Below are 16,208 nucleotides of genomic sequence, written 5' to 3' on the forward strand. Positions count from 1 at the left end.
ACACATGTCACATTCTTCTCGGAGCTCGAATGTTCATATCAGGTGAGAATTATCTGACGCGTGTACATACCCTATATCAGTTTGGCGTTGGGGCCCCAAGTCAGTTTTGCACAGAAGCCCATTTTTGGCTACATCCCTCTCTGATCTGTGTAAGCTCTGACACTATTTAACATTGAGCTTTTACAGGGTTATAAATGTGGGGGAAAAGAAGCAAAAAAGTGAAGTTAAAATAAATAATTCTTATCGTCATTTCCGAAAATTAGCAATTGCAAACATATATTTGAATATAGGGAACAGTCTTGCCATGCAAATATATTTTTTCATACCAGAACACCAGAAGAGTATATGAATTGACTCTAATTAAAGCTCAGGCCTGGTATGAGATAAGTGGGTGGATATGTTTATTCTAAACTATTGAAAGATAATAATACTAGACAGAAATAAATAATTAGCAATGATAAATATTTTTGTATCATTAATGATCATAGGACATGGCATTTTCCAGATGTGTTCTGATGGGTGGTTTCCTCTCCACATTACCGAAAGACAAGTTCTTATTGTATGGCCGGTCCTCGGAGACGACAAACAGCAGAAACACTACGCAGACAAGCTGTGTTTGTAAAAGGTGAAAACACATCAATCATAGGTGACATCAGTGACACAGATACTGTATATGATGGGATGATTGTTCCCAGCTGCAGCCAGAAGTAATGTAGCTTACTATACCCTGAATCATTCTGAGTCCAAATTCCCAATGATTCAGATGGATGAAGGTTCTGCCATGTAGGTGGCATACATTAAAATGAACCCTCTGCACACTGCTTTAATCTCCTTCATACCCATTACAAAAATAAAAAAAAACAGGAATTCTTAGTTTGCAATTATTGCAACATGTTCAAGTTGGCCAACTGTGCCAAAATAATCCCTGCCTGGCCCCTCCTAACTTTATTGGTCAAATAAGATGATTTATTGTGCTAATGGACACCTAGGGGTTTACTAAAGAATTATAGGCTGTTCATATAGCAAAGTGAACTATCCCAAGTGAATTAAATTTTACTGACTTCAACCATCCAATTATGTGCAAGCCAAAATTCCATTCTTTTAAACATTTCCTTGCATATGATTGCATGATTGCATATTTTTTTTCACTAAGCTAAGTGGCATATTCCATGCAAAAGGATCATTCTCAGCCTAAAATCTTTTAGATGATCATCCCCATAGTTCCAATATGTGTCAGATAATAAAAAAAAATAATATTAATTTTGAATAGGCAGTTTAAAGGGGTTTTTATCCTTTTCTATTTCCTACTTCTGCATCCCCTATTTAACGTACAGCGCTGCGTATTATGTTGGCACTATATTAATCCTGTTTATTAATATTAATAATAATAATAATAATAATAATAATAACATAGGAAAAACATTTTTGCGTTGGATAAGCTCACCTTATCTCTATATTAAACTAAAAGTAATGAGCTAGTTGTAGAAGTTAATACAAGCTTAATTTTTCACACAAGCTATGCAGTTATTTGGCGTCTTGTATTTGTATTGAGCAACATAATGCACTATGCCTAACTATAGCTTTTATTACAACGTACACAATTGAACTTGACCTTTCCTAAAATAGGTTCCTTCTTTTTTTCTGTGACTCCCCCACCCTTCCTTCAATTCATCCCTTTTTCCTTTTTTCCCTACGCTGAATCTTGTTCCCTTAAGGTCCAGTGAAGAAATCATGGTGCCGAGGATTGGATTCTGTTTAGTGTAATAAAGCTGATCAGGGAAATATTAACCCGGTTCCAACTGCCTCAAACTCAATGCTGGCATGAAGACAATTGAATTACCAATTTTACTTATGTGATGTTCTGGTCTTGTATTCTTTCTCTTTCTCTATACAAGGGATGGGGGTCCTTCTTCTTCCATGGCATGGAATCAAAGCCTACAGACAATGACGTCAACCTGATGGGACCATCAATGGGTATAGGTCCCCCATACCCAGAAATTGAGCTTTTAAAGGACCTGGATGGCAGATTTAGGTGAGTATACCATGCTTCACGGGGAAGTAATGGAAAATAAAATCCCTTATCGGTGATGGAAGGGTTGTTAGTATTTGCCTAGAGACAAACTTTAAGAACTTGTATATTTAAGTAGGATCCACACTTGTTAGATGCATCTATATTGAAATATGCAGAAATTAAATATGCAATAAAAGTGCCTCAAAGCATGTTAATATACATGGACTAATGCAAATGCACATATTGGGTGCCAATGCGTGTTCAGATGTGCAGCCATGTGTTATGTATGTAGATGTACCCACCAAGTGCATTGCAAAGTGCGTTCCAATGCAGATTAACATTTAAATGTCAAGGGAACATATATCTGGCAAAAGGAAAAAAGTGCAGCACCCATTGAAACGTGCAGCCAAGTAGTCTGAAAAAACAGCTTCTGAAATACTGCATTTATGTTCCAGGTCATTGATCCATTAGCTGCTTGCAATTTTAAATCAAAGTCTGTAATGGCAGCTCACATGTATTTATCTTTGTAAGATTTCTCCAAAGTGACTTCTGGCTGGATGGCATTGGCAAATGACAAAATACAAGCATTTTTAATAAAAAAAAGAAAAAAGGGAACCACCTCTCTAGGCTTCTGCAACCACATACAAATATCTGCAGAGCCAGTTTTCAAAATCCAATCAGTGACAGCCTGGTATTGTTTCTGGGTGCCGAATGTTTGACCATAGGCACCTAGGGGCATTAAAACCGCAGTAAAATACCGCTAATCTGAACATGTTTTCCAAAGCAATGGAGGGATTAAGAAACTGGAGGCCAGTGAGGTCCATTCATTTGACAAATGTTCCGGTAACCTTCTGGCTCTGCTAGATAGCAATGACAAGAAGTATGCCATCAATGCCAAAAGCTTGTGTTTATATTACTCATTAACAGACTTTGTTCCCGCTATCAGAGCATACCCTTTATCTGCACACAGACATGGGCACTATTTATTACATATGGAAGTCCTGTTGCAGATAAAAGAGAGGTATTGGAAGTATAGGACATTATATACTGTATATACTGATTGCAATAGTTTAATGTGTTTTTGTTGATGGTCTTCAAAGTATACAAATATGTGAATGATGTTATACGTTATAAAGCCCAACCTAGCTTCCAGTTTCATTCAAGTGAAAAAAATTCCAAGTGTCAAAACAGATATACCAAAAAAAGTATACAAAATCGTATTCTTTTTACTTTTACTTTTAAAAATCAAGAATGGCCATGGACTGCATGCAGCATACTGAGATTCTCTCTGCAGAGGCCTAGCATGCTGCTCCGCTGAGTCAGAGCCAGGGCATTGCAACCAGGGGTGTAGTTGTAAAAAAAACAAGAGGGGGCACAGTACTATCTATAGCATCATTGTTAAGTAAACGTGCCCGCCCCCTACACCCCTTCCTATGTGTCATTCAAAGGAGAAGAAACTTCCCCCACAGTGACGTTATGATACCAGAACCCACCCACTCTCCCATCACAGGAGAGTGGGCATGTTGTGTTCAGAGAGACAAACCACCCACCGCCCTGAGCCTGCAATATCATATGCGAGACATGGTACGTGGCTCTGTCTGGTGCACCCCCACCCAGCGGAGTCCTTCTCCTGACCCCACGGGGGGGAGTGTTCTGGCCAAAGCAGCGGACCACCAAAGAATTCTTCAAAAAAAAAAGAATGGGCACGCATGCCTATTCCCGAAAAAAGTGAGGTCACAGTGTTCCCATCTGTTCCCTCCCCACTACACCCCTGTTTGCAATCAGTGAAGAACATGAATTTGCTGATTGGAGGGCTCCGAGTCAGCAGGGCCCCCACTTCATGGAACTATGCTGCAGCTGTTAGCAAGGGACACAGTTTTTCTACTTAGGTTGTAGCTGAGTAGACAACTAGACTTGTTCCTAAAATGTTGACAACGTTTCACAACCTTCTAGGCTGCTTCTTCAGTTCATAAATGGAAGAAGCAGCCTGGAAGGCTCCAAAATGTTTTCAGTGAGGACAAGTCCAGCTGTGTCTGACTAAGTACTACTAGATACACAATGAGCTGGAAATGAGAACCTTCACATTATTTTTCTATTAGCGCAGGGTCGTACTGATGTAGAAACCCAGGAGGAGTTTATCCCCAGCCTAACCATATTGGTGATCCAATATATGGAATCATGTGACTTCCACTTTGCATTAAAAGATGTCTCACAGCGAGAACAATAATTGTGTATACTTTTTAAGAACCTGTTCATGAATTTATATTCTAGGAAATTACATACTGCAGAAGATTGAGATTTTGCCATTTGTCCCTTTATCTTGTAGGTACAGGTAATCCTTCCCACATGATCACGTTTCTTTCAGATTCTTTCTTCTGTTTCACTTGTTGGCAAATTGAAAGCAACCAGCTGACAATGAATGCTTTCTCTAATTGAGGTTTTTTTGTCTTAGACACTCCTTTGTTTGCCTTTGGACAAATATGTACACCGCATAGCTCATTGCCAACGACACGGTGTTGGCTGCGATACTCCAGAATGGCATTTCCCACAACAATGTACACCATCACCTTCTTAAAACAGATGCTGTTTACATGTCATCAGTCCTATCATAAATCCAAACACCATGGGTTGTGTTTCTTCATTGGAAGGTAGTTTGTCATTATAGCTGTATACAACAAATTCATAGTTAATACCTAATTCTGGAGATTGCTGAAATGGGACACACATTTGTCGGTGTGGACAATTCAGAGATGGTCTCTGCCCCAAAACTAACACTATCTTGGAGCTGGGAAGTGGCAGCTGGAATGGAAGCCCTGAATGGGTCATGTAACAGCTGTCCTGATGGGCTTCCTTAAAATGAGGACTAACATGCCATTCTGTTTGCATTAATGATGGAACTGATGACATGTAAATACCTTCTGTTTTATGAAGGGAATGCTGTGTTTCACAATTGTTGTGGGAAACACTTTCCAGTAGGTGATGCCGTTTAGGAATAAGGTTTGAGTTTCATCCCACCTTGGATTCGATCCAAGGAATCGTAGCTTACAAATTATGTCCACTGTCTGCAAACAGTTAGCAAGGTAAACATCAGTTTCTGTGCACCTAGAACATTCACCAAACCTGGAACATATCAAGCCTGGGCAGATTTGCCCATTAGTAACCCAAGGAGGTGACCTTCAAAGCCCAACAGCAAAGATTAGCAGGAAATATTTCGATTATGCATGTTTTGCTGTCTGTTTTCATATTTTCTGCACTTTCTATATACCTAATGGATGCTAAAAGGATAATTGTGAGAATATGTTGCTATCAGGAACACAGGTAATCATACAAACTCAACTTTTAGTATTGCAAGAAATATTAAAATCTCTATCACAACCATCCTCAACAATGGTTCTGTAAAACCCTCCAGTGATTGTTAGGGTTCCTCGTGCTTTGTCTGGTTGACCTCCTATCTGATGGCATAGTTCCATGTTCAACCACTTTTGCAGAGCCATTGGGATGACTGCAGTGATATTTTGTGTTTTCTAGAAGGGCAGCATATTGACCAATACTGTGAAAGGGCTCTTTTTCTGATTATCACCATAATAGGGGCATTCCTCTCACTAACCCTCAATCAAATATTTTATTAGGGATTCCCTGAGACCTGAGAATAATTTTAAAATAAAGTCTTTTTATGTCAGAGGAAACAAAGAGTTATTTCCCCAGAAGGGGATGTATACTATATTTAAAATCTGAAAATATTCTCAATAGGGACAAGTAGAATTTACCCTTCTGAGGAGTAACCCCAAGAGTGGCTCGGGGTAAAAAAACCCAGCTGATAGCGGTAACCCCGAGCCACACTCGGGGTAGAAAAAATAAAAATAAAGACTTACCTGGTCCCACCGGCGTCCTGCAGTGTCCTGCCATCCTCTGGCCGCGTCCTCTTCATTCGATCGGGCCCCCGGCAGATGCGCTGGTGTTCCCGGTGATGTTGGTGCATGCGTTGGTGCGTGGCGGGAACTTCAAATTATTTTTTATTGGATTCAATACAAAATAATTGAATTGAATCTAATCATTATATATTACAGGTTTCAGTATTTTTGGTTTATTTATGCACCCTTGTTTTAACGGATTTTTGTGTTTTCTATTTAAAGTTTATCATTAAATGTATTAAATATTGGACATATTTCGGTCTGTTATGCCTACACTTTAAAATACATTTTAATGAAAGACAATCTATCGCTTTTAGACATTTAAATCCAGACAGAAATTAATCGCCCAGGAGGGTAAAGTGATCCTGTTTTGAATATCAATATGACAAAAGAGAAATGTCTTCAAAAGAAGAGTGCCAATACATATCTTTTACACTGATCACATACAGTAAGGATTTAGCAGGAGGAGGAAATGGGCACGGCAGGAGAACAATACTCATGATCATGTCAGTAAAATTTTGGACACATTTCAGTATTGAAGTTAATCTTTGGGTTTCAGACTATGCCAGCTTTAAAGAACAAACTAACCAATGCAATGGCGCTTGCTTGGATTTGTTTCTTCATCAAAGTAGCAGCAACTGACCTTGGAGAGGTCCATTTTGGAGAAGGCGCTTTTTTGTTGAATGGCTGTGCAACTGGGCACAAGGCCATGTTTGGGACATGGTCTGACAAAGTGGTTTTGAAGAACTTAAGGGGCCTGAAGGTCCTGATTTCAGCTGTACTGAACTCCTTTTACAGTTGGCAATAGCAAATCAGGTCATCTTGTTCAACCTGATGCTCAATAGGTCACAATATCTAATAGACACATTTCAAAGTCTTGTATAAATGATTCCAACAAGAGTTCAAGCTGCAAAGAGCCAATTCTATATTTATTTCTATGATTATGAAAATGGAGTTCCAACACACTCATATAGGTGTGCTTCATCATTTGGCTATATAGTGTGTAGATATATTATTTGGAGTTCGACATAAAAGCCTACAATTTGGTCTACAAGTTAAAAAACCCTAGGTGCATTATGGCACAGCAATACACTACTGAAAAAAACAAAAAATTATATTTTGCACAAATCCATAGTAAGTCCAAAGACATTTACACCCTTTTCCTCTCCTGTTTCAGCATTCTGTTACAAAGAAATAAATCCAGCTCTAGTACACTTAAAAGAATATGTGCTTAGGAAATACAAATATCAAGCCCTTGCTCCAGGCAGTTTTGGTGGTGCTGATAAGCAGTGTGGACAAAGCAAAACAAGGTTTTTCAATAGCGTATGCTAACAAAGAACAGGTGATGTGTGTGAAGCAGGCAGCTGGAGACAATTAGCTTAGAATCCTTTAAGCGACTAGTAAACATATATTACAACAGAACTTATAGCAAAAGACAATCAGCACCATTCACAGACGCATTAGTTATTTTAGAAGTCTGGATAATTGAGATAAAGTCCCCATCTTATTTTTTTTAGACTTTTTTTTTTATTTAGAATTTTAATAAAATACCTGAATTCTAGCACAGCAGCCTCTGGTGGTGAAATCGAGTATTGCTAATTGACAGCTATACCAGGTATACAGCTACGGCAGCAGATAGGAATTTGATGAGGATAGGAAGGGGATACTATTACATAGATAGGAAGTAGAAAGTAGAGAATGGTATTGGGGCAGGGTGGAGTGGCAAAGAAAAAAAAGGGGACGAAGCTTAGAATAAATCCAAACTAAATAGGGACAAAATGATATCCATAGACACACCTCTACTTCTAAAAATCCTTCTATTTATAGTGATAACCCTTGTTCTACAAAGACACAGTATGGTGTTGTCATCCCAGGCATTAGGTGCCTGAAAGCAGTTGCACTCTCGCGTCTTTTATATTAGTATAGCCATTATCAAAAAGAGTTCCATGAGTTTCTCCAAAAGTTCCTAGGGGTCCCTTAACTTGTGGATGATTATCCTGCCATTAAGTGGTTCCTGTACAGTTCTTCATCCAACTCAATGGCCAGAGTGCAGTCAGCAGTGTGACACTAGATATTATTTTTGCTTTCTTTTAAGGGTCTGGCATTGAGAACACCAATGTAAGGGGAACATTTTCCACTAGGGTAAGGTGTATTTTTCCCACTGACACCTAAACAATTGGTTTTAGCAGACATGAAAATAATTTTAAAGGTTCCCCTGGGGTAAAGGTTAAGAAAGGCTGCATTAATATATAATGACCTAAAAATTCTACATAGTTATACCAATTTTTTTAAATATAATTATTCCTGTATTTTACCACCTTATAAGTTATGGTTATTTCCATATATAATTGTTTCCCAACCAGGATTCCTCCGGAGGATGTTAGGGGTTCCTTGAGTAATGAGCAATTTGTGCCTCTCAGGTCAATTATCACTGACCCCATTATTTGTTTGGCTATCTGTAAGGGTGATATTCTTCTCAATGGCCAGCAATGTAAAAGGTTTCTTTCCACAATTGCCGTGTAGTAATTATAGCAGGAATTACATGAAATCTGAAAATTATTTCAGGGGTTCCCCCATGCAAAAAAAGAAAGGCTGCTTTATACCATTCAGGTAATGAGCGTACTGAAAAAAATTTGCAGTATTTTGGTATTATTATTTTTACTGCATTTATTAAATTTACTGTAATAATCTTATATTTAGTTTTAAACTATTACCATTTATTTATTTTACTACCATCTCTGATGCAAAAATCAATATATGGACGAGCAAATATAAAATATGAACACCTTCATAGGTAAAAGTACTATTTCCTCCAGTAATTTTTAACATTTTTTAGTCACATACATTAGAATTTTCATTTTTGTACAATTTTTTGTAAGGTTAAAAAACACCAATGACGTAATGGTTTGCTGGTCTTTATTGGCTGTGGGTCCAGTGCTGTACCACAACCTAGCACCAGCAAATCTTTACCAATTGTTTCAAGAATGTCCTTCTTTTTGATCTGGAAAAAGAATAGTTCACATTTTCAGCCAAGCATTGCATTCCAAACACACAAACACACAAAGAAAAGTTATACACAATATATGTTAACATTCCCACAGCCACTGATGTCACATCTATTATTAGGTTTGGAATGTACAGAGGAATGGATCTTTGAGAAATGGCTTAGGTCGGGGGTGTCAAACTCTGGCCCGTGGGCCAAATCTAGCCTGCAACATCATTTTTTTTTGGTCTCCAATGGAATCCTAAATATGAATTGCAGCTGGCCCGCCACTGCATTGAAATAGCGCCAACACTATAATTCCCAGCATCACTTGCATCTATAGACCAGCGGGCTCTCTGCCTATGCATGGCTCCACATTGGACTGTTTTATAGACGCAGGGAATTGTAGTAGCGGTGCTATTTCAGTTTCATATTTGGCCTAAGTTTTTATTTTGGCCCACTGTGTATTTGAGTTTGACAACCCTGGCTTAGGTGTTGGTAACCTGTGTGACATTGATGATGTATGTTAATTTCTGACATTCTTCCGTATAGCAACAAACATTACTGGATGCATTATGTTTTCTGTACTTTAATTCTGCATTCCATATAGATGAGAGCACAGTACACGCCACCTATTGGCTGCATGTACAACTACAACCTGTATTATATTATTATTACACAGTATTTTTATAGCGCCATCATATTACGCAGCGCTGTACAAAGTCCATAGTCGTGTCACTAACTGTCCCTCAAAGGAGCTCACAATCTAATGTCCCTACCATTGTCATATGTCATTAATGTAGTCTAAGGTCAATTTTTTAGGGAGAAGCCAATTAACCTCACTGCAAGTTTTTGGGATGTGGGAGGAAACCGGAGTACCCGGAGGAAACCCACGCAGACACGGGGAGAACCTGCAAACTCCATGCAGATAGTGTCCTGGCTGGGAATCAAACCTGGGACCTAGCACTGCAAAGCCACCTGAGCCACTGTGCTATAGACGAGGGAAGCACAATGTGGCTTATTTATAAAGGGGTAAAAAATATCTTTACCAATATTTCACTTTTTATTCTTCACCTTAGGGTAAGTTAGAAATTTGAAAAATTGTGAGCAGGCAGGTTTTTTTTTTTTTTTTTTGCAGAAGGGACAGGCTATGTCCTGCCTGTTCACAATCTTCTCTAACACGTACTTTGGGGTGAGCAAAGATCCTAATGCCGGTGAAGATGATGGCACTGGCAAAGGGCAGGTAAGAATGGTTAAACAATTCTGAACAAGTAAGTTTATTTCATTGCAGAAGCAACATCCCCTGGCCTTCCTGTGATAAAGACCTGCCTGACAATATTTAATTTTTTTTAGGTCTGTGTAATGGGTCCAATGCTAGAAAGAAAATACAGAGCCTCCTCATTCAAAATGCTTTTACAGGGGGTAATTGATCTTGCTCTTACGTTGACCGTGACAGTGACCCCTACAATTGAAGCAGACCTAGTTTAGGTATCAATACTCATGTTGCAAGCACTCATGCATCACATGCAATAAATATATTAAGATAATATAATAAAACATTTTATTCTTAGCTGCTAATTCTGAAATACCATAGCCAAACCCAAAGCAATAAACACGACTCAATTCTGCAGACATTATAGTTGTACTAAATTGATATAGTTTAACATGTATTTTGTTTACATTTTGTTTTCCTTGGTCTCCCCTGTCTGGCCAATTTCTAATGAAGTGTTTAAATAAAAGCTTTCCATTTTTATTCAGGACCCTGTTATATAGCCGGTGACATCCTATGATGATGATGATGATTATGGCTGGTAAAATGGCTTGGCAGGGTCCTGTACATCTACATAGTCTTATCAAAACAAGACAATACCTTTTTTAGTATTCCTTTCAGGAGCCTTAAGCATGGTCTGCAAAGTATGCAAAGTCCTTTTTAAAACACTTCTTGTTTTGGGATGACAACTGCTTCCCATTTATTTGATGATGTGTAGTTAATTGTTGAGTCAATGCATATAGAAAAAAAGAAAGATTTACTAAATGAGTATGAGCATCTTTATTTATTAAATAGTTTGACAATTCTTTTCAATTATCCTAGATTTGGCTATATAAACTTTTCAAGTATAGTACAATGTTGTATCTGTCAATAAAAAGCATTTACTCTCCAGGGTGAGGGGGTAAATGTCTTATTAGGAGGGGTTTCCAGATTCCAATAAACTCCATGCCCACAGACCCCAGGCAACACTAGGGTCATGTTGTGGTTATGAGGCCCTTTACCCTTGGGTGTAGGTGGGGGTGTTAAGTTGCCAAGAGGAAGGGGGTTGCACACTTTTTGCCCCATTCCTTCTTTGGCAATCCAGATTTTAGGACATCTTTAAAGGATAAATGAGGGGTAAACAAGCCTTTAAAAGGGTTTGGATTTATCTATTAACACTAGCTGACAATAAAAGTATACATGGGACAATCTTTTATACAACTCAGCTGATTCATTGACCACAAATACTATTGGTAACAACAATTAAAGTGGACCTAATCTAAAAATTTTACCTTACATAAAAGGGTAGATGAGTTTTTCATTTAAGGTCAAAATTACCTCCTTTTTTGTTGGGTAAAAACCCTTTTTTTTTAATTAAAAAAAGGTTAAGCCCTCCCGTTGTGTTAAGGGGACAGACCAAGACAGAATGAGAGTGCAGAGCCTCCTGGGATACATATGTCACACATCCCAGGAGGCTTGTTTTTTCCCCATCTATGTCACCAAACTCGCGCTTGCGAAGTGCGAGATCGGGTGACGTATACTGAAGGCAGAAAAAGGGCAAAGGAAATGGCGGCACCCGGCAAAACAAGATTCCAGAATGATGCAGGACCTGATCCAGCAAACCTCCGGAGGGATCAATGATCTGCTAAGGTAAAGGTGTTTTTTTTCTGCTTTAAGTTTGGAAGACATTTTACAATTATTTCTTAGCTTTTTAGCAAAACGTTACCAATAAAGTATTTTAAATCTCCTATCAACAATTGCCATCCTAGCTCTGGTTTAGGATTCAAAGATCCTTCAATGCAACAACTGTTCTGATCCCCTGGAAAGAAGTTCTCAATAATTGTGCTTGTTCTGTCTGGTTTTCCACTGTCACCCCCCTATTCCCAGCCTGATGTTTTCCAGCATTTACAACAGTCTGCCATAAACATTTAAAATAGAAATCACACATCCATATATTTTCTCATTACATGGGCGAAAGAATGAAAAAAGAACATTTCAACACATTTTTATAGGGCAGATATTATGTTTTGCATTATCTCATTTACGATTGTGGCTGCACCCCCTCAATCCATATTGTCATCTTCTTTAAATTGCACAATTTCCGTCCTTTTACCAGCTTTGAAACATTCTTCTTTCTTTCAATCCGATTGTCTAGAATAGTGGAAATAATTTGCTGTTTGTTTTTTTAAAGTTTAAGTATGTATGCCAAATGTTTTTTGTTTTGGATAGAGATAGAAGAATAAGAACTCCTCTCAAGTTTTACTCTTTTCACGTTTTTATCATTGTCTGAGTCTCTGGAGGGGGCACTCTATTTATCCGGGGGAGAAGAAATCCGTGAATTTTCCTCAGATTGGTTTGACGTCCAGGCAGCCATAGTGAAGCAAATATGTTGGGTTCAGAACACATGAACTGATCAGATTCCACTGCATCCTTTCTTGAATTCTTTCGTAACCTTTGGAACACTTCACAATACTTACATTGCCATTCATTGGCTACCTAAATATTGGCAGCTTGTTTAGCACAGCGGAACCTGCACTGGCAACCACCAGCCAATATTATATATATATTATTAAGATTTCTTTAAAAGATATATGTATCTTGCCAAATCCTTTATTGGCAATGTAAATTTTAGTGTTATAGGTTGCAAAAAAAAAAAAGCCATGTTTTCTGCCAAACTTATTCAGCAGAATGGGCACATTCTGGTCAAGAAGGCCAAGGATGGGTTGGCCAGCCCAAGGAGCAATGGCAACGTCTCCCTGTGTATCTTAGAATGCCAGAAGGAAGAATATCAGGTACTGCAGAAGTGGTGGCACTTTCTGGTGCTCAGGGTGTCATTGCTGGTGAACGTCTTCCAGTGGATCCAGTACTGCATCCTTGTCTTCATATTCATTGGCTTCTACAATGTCTACAATCAGCATATCAATCTCAACCACCATATTGACTCCAACCAGCATATACAACATCTCCAACCAGCATATCTACTGGCTGCTCACTGGGGGCTAACAGCTCAAACAGAAAATGTATTCCATTTTTTATAGAACTGAACCAAATGTTGGAATCTGAGCAGCAACTCAACTGGTGACCATTATCAAGAAGTTGGAAGAAATTTTAAATTTGTCAAAAAAGCAGAAGATAAAGGTAAATCCTCAATGTTCTTGTGACAACTGTCATTGCCCCCACCCCACTTTGCAGACATTTTAGTCTGGTGATAAGGAGTATAAGTGGGTCAGTGGTAAACTTGTAAGATAATCTGTTACATTGCCCTAAATGATGACAATTTCTCTTCCCAAGCCAACTCTAGTGTTGGTTTCCTTAATGCTCATTTTATGTTACTTTAGAAAATCATGTTATATGGAGAGAGAAAGAGAACACAATCACATTGCTGCAATATAAAACACAGATTATTTTAGGAACAGAATGATATAAAAAACTACCCAGGAATCAATTTTCAGCCAATTAGAGTGAGCGGATTAATAGAAGGTAATTTCTGGCCGGTTGCCATATTCTAGTACACTCTTTTTGAACTATGAGCCTCATTTATCAGTAACTTTCTGGCTAGGAAAAACATATTAGATGAAGCCAATGCATTTGCCCTTGAAAGAGTAAAAAAAGGGGGAATCAGGGCAGTTGTTGGGATAACACTGCAAGTTTTTGTTTTTTTTAGTTAACAAGACCCTATGTTATCATTACAAAAGCCCAAACTGGTGTATTACATTCTGTAGGGTGTCACAGAATGATGTCCTTGTTCTGCAAGGCATAATACATCATTCAACAAAAACAACAACAAAAAAAACCTACAGCAAAATCTATAATGCTTCTTTAAGTATGATTGTAAATTGCTTTTAACACAGAAGACAAAATAATTTCTCTAAATTGCTGTCAGTACCCCCTGTTTTTCCTCAGATCAGTGTGGTTTGCTTGACTTTAATTATCTAATTACTTCCAAATGCTAAAGAGCCCAATTACATCCACCCCCATTCATAATTACATAGGGAGGCTCATGGGTTTGGGAGAAATGTCTTCAGGGGCATATCTTGTCATTGCATTTCCCACCTGCTTCTTGTTCTTTTTTTTTCTACTGTGTTTTTCTAAAACTGGAGCTCCAAGGATATAAATTTAGGCGATGCATTAAATTATTGTATTACATTACATATATTATATTATTACATAATGACATATTTTATCCTTAGTTTGCTAGTTGGGTAATAACTATCCAAGAATAAATACGCAGAACATATATATGCATACTTGTTTTTTTATTAAACAGACCCTATCCAAAACCCTTGTTGGGCAGTGCCATTTTGGATTCAATGCCAGTGGCCTCAGCAGCTATATGCTATAAATCATTACAAGTTCTAAAAGCAATGAGAATATATTTAAATACATTTTATTCACATCTTCCACATCTCTGCCATTAGGAGTGAAGCAAAACGCCCAATGTTTCTGGCAATAGGGAGCATCTGATCCACTTCTTTTCCTTCCATTTGGACTCCTAGGTACCTCCTTGGCCACATGGGTATGGGGAATGAATCCTTGACTGTTGATAGGCTCAGGCTAAGCTTGGTGTCAGATAAAGAGCAATACAAACTTCCAATTATTATTATATCCTTGATCGTTTTGGATGATAGTTTAGGAATGGTTACTCTACAGACATGCTGCTCAATTGTCTGCCAAGAAGCCTGTCCTGTACCAGGGAAAGGGTAGGGTGGGGGGCTAAAGATGTAAATAATTAAAAAAAATACCAATCCAACATGGCAGATCAGTACTGATGCCATCAACAATGTCTTGGGATACCTGTACTCATAGTAGATTTTTACCTGAGACATAAAGATCATTACAGGCATATACACCAGTTGCGTTTACATAGCTTTACCCAGGGATTCTTCTCATTCCAGGTGGTGAATAAAACAGCAGGTAAAAAAAACTACAGTTCACAGGATATCATGATACCAGCTTGAAGTTTTGAAAAAACTTTGCAAATGCTGGTTGTACAAATTGCTTTCCAGCCTTGCATTAATAAATTAAAGTCTATATGAACTTGGCCTAACTGTTCACAAACTAATTGCAAGTGATGGTGGAGGAAACACACACAGATGTCAAGAAACTGACCACAATTTAATGTGCTTATTCTGTGACCCAGGATGGGAAACATGAATTATTCTGCAAAGTCTGCAGTCACTGAAACTAAAAATATCTTGGCTGAAAAAAGAACAGTGACGACCACTTGGATCTGCATAGCAGAAGTTTATTTTCCTATGTAAGAAAAATGATTTCAAAGGACTCTTTACATTGTATACTGGGTTAGATACAGGTTTACTTCCCCAAAGTCTGCAAATTCTCTGCACACATTGTTCTACCTCCTGTGCTAAAAACAGAATCCTGCTGCAGAAAAGTAGTAATTATTTCCTCTCATCTGTCTGTCATGTCTTCTTTCTTCTGGGTCATAATGCTCCTCCTGTTCATAGGAAGCCTGGCAAAGAAATTTGAGATGAGTTTTTTTTCAAACTGGGTTTTATTAAAAGTGTGCAAAGCATACTCATTTGGAGCATGCAATATATTATAAAGAATTTTAAAATGTATAGGTACATTGCATTGGAAGATGAAAAAAATTCAGATGTGGATAAACATGAAATAACCAAGAAGTTGCATGCTAGGTGGTCCAATTGTATAAATACCACGAAGATTCCATGCCACACTTTTAGGTTTTCAGTCTGAAGATTGAAAGAGAGAATGTGCTACAGGGGGTGGGAATGTGGAATGTAAAATATTAAAAGAGTAGAGGGCCCATGTGGCATTGTCTTGGTGTGGCATTATACTTGGGCTTTAGTAAGTTAGTTTGGAGCATTGGACAGAGTTTGTGTCTTGTCATTGTAGGAAGAGGCTGGTCTCTAGAACTGTTGAATGTTTTTTATAAATGACCCAAATGAACCATATACACATTGCCCCTGATTCATCAATAAAATCCGCGCTCGCTGGAAGCGCGAAAGTACGCGCGGCCATCGATCGCGGATTACCGCGGTCCGAACTCGAGTGTGCGCGTACACTCGCCTCACT

Source organism: Pyxicephalus adspersus, chromosome 3 (assembly GCF_032062135.1).
Source record: "Pyxicephalus adspersus chromosome 3, UCB_Pads_2.0, whole genome shotgun sequence".
In the NCBI taxonomy this organism is placed as follows: Eukaryota; Metazoa; Chordata; class Amphibia; order Anura; family Pyxicephalidae; genus Pyxicephalus; species Pyxicephalus adspersus.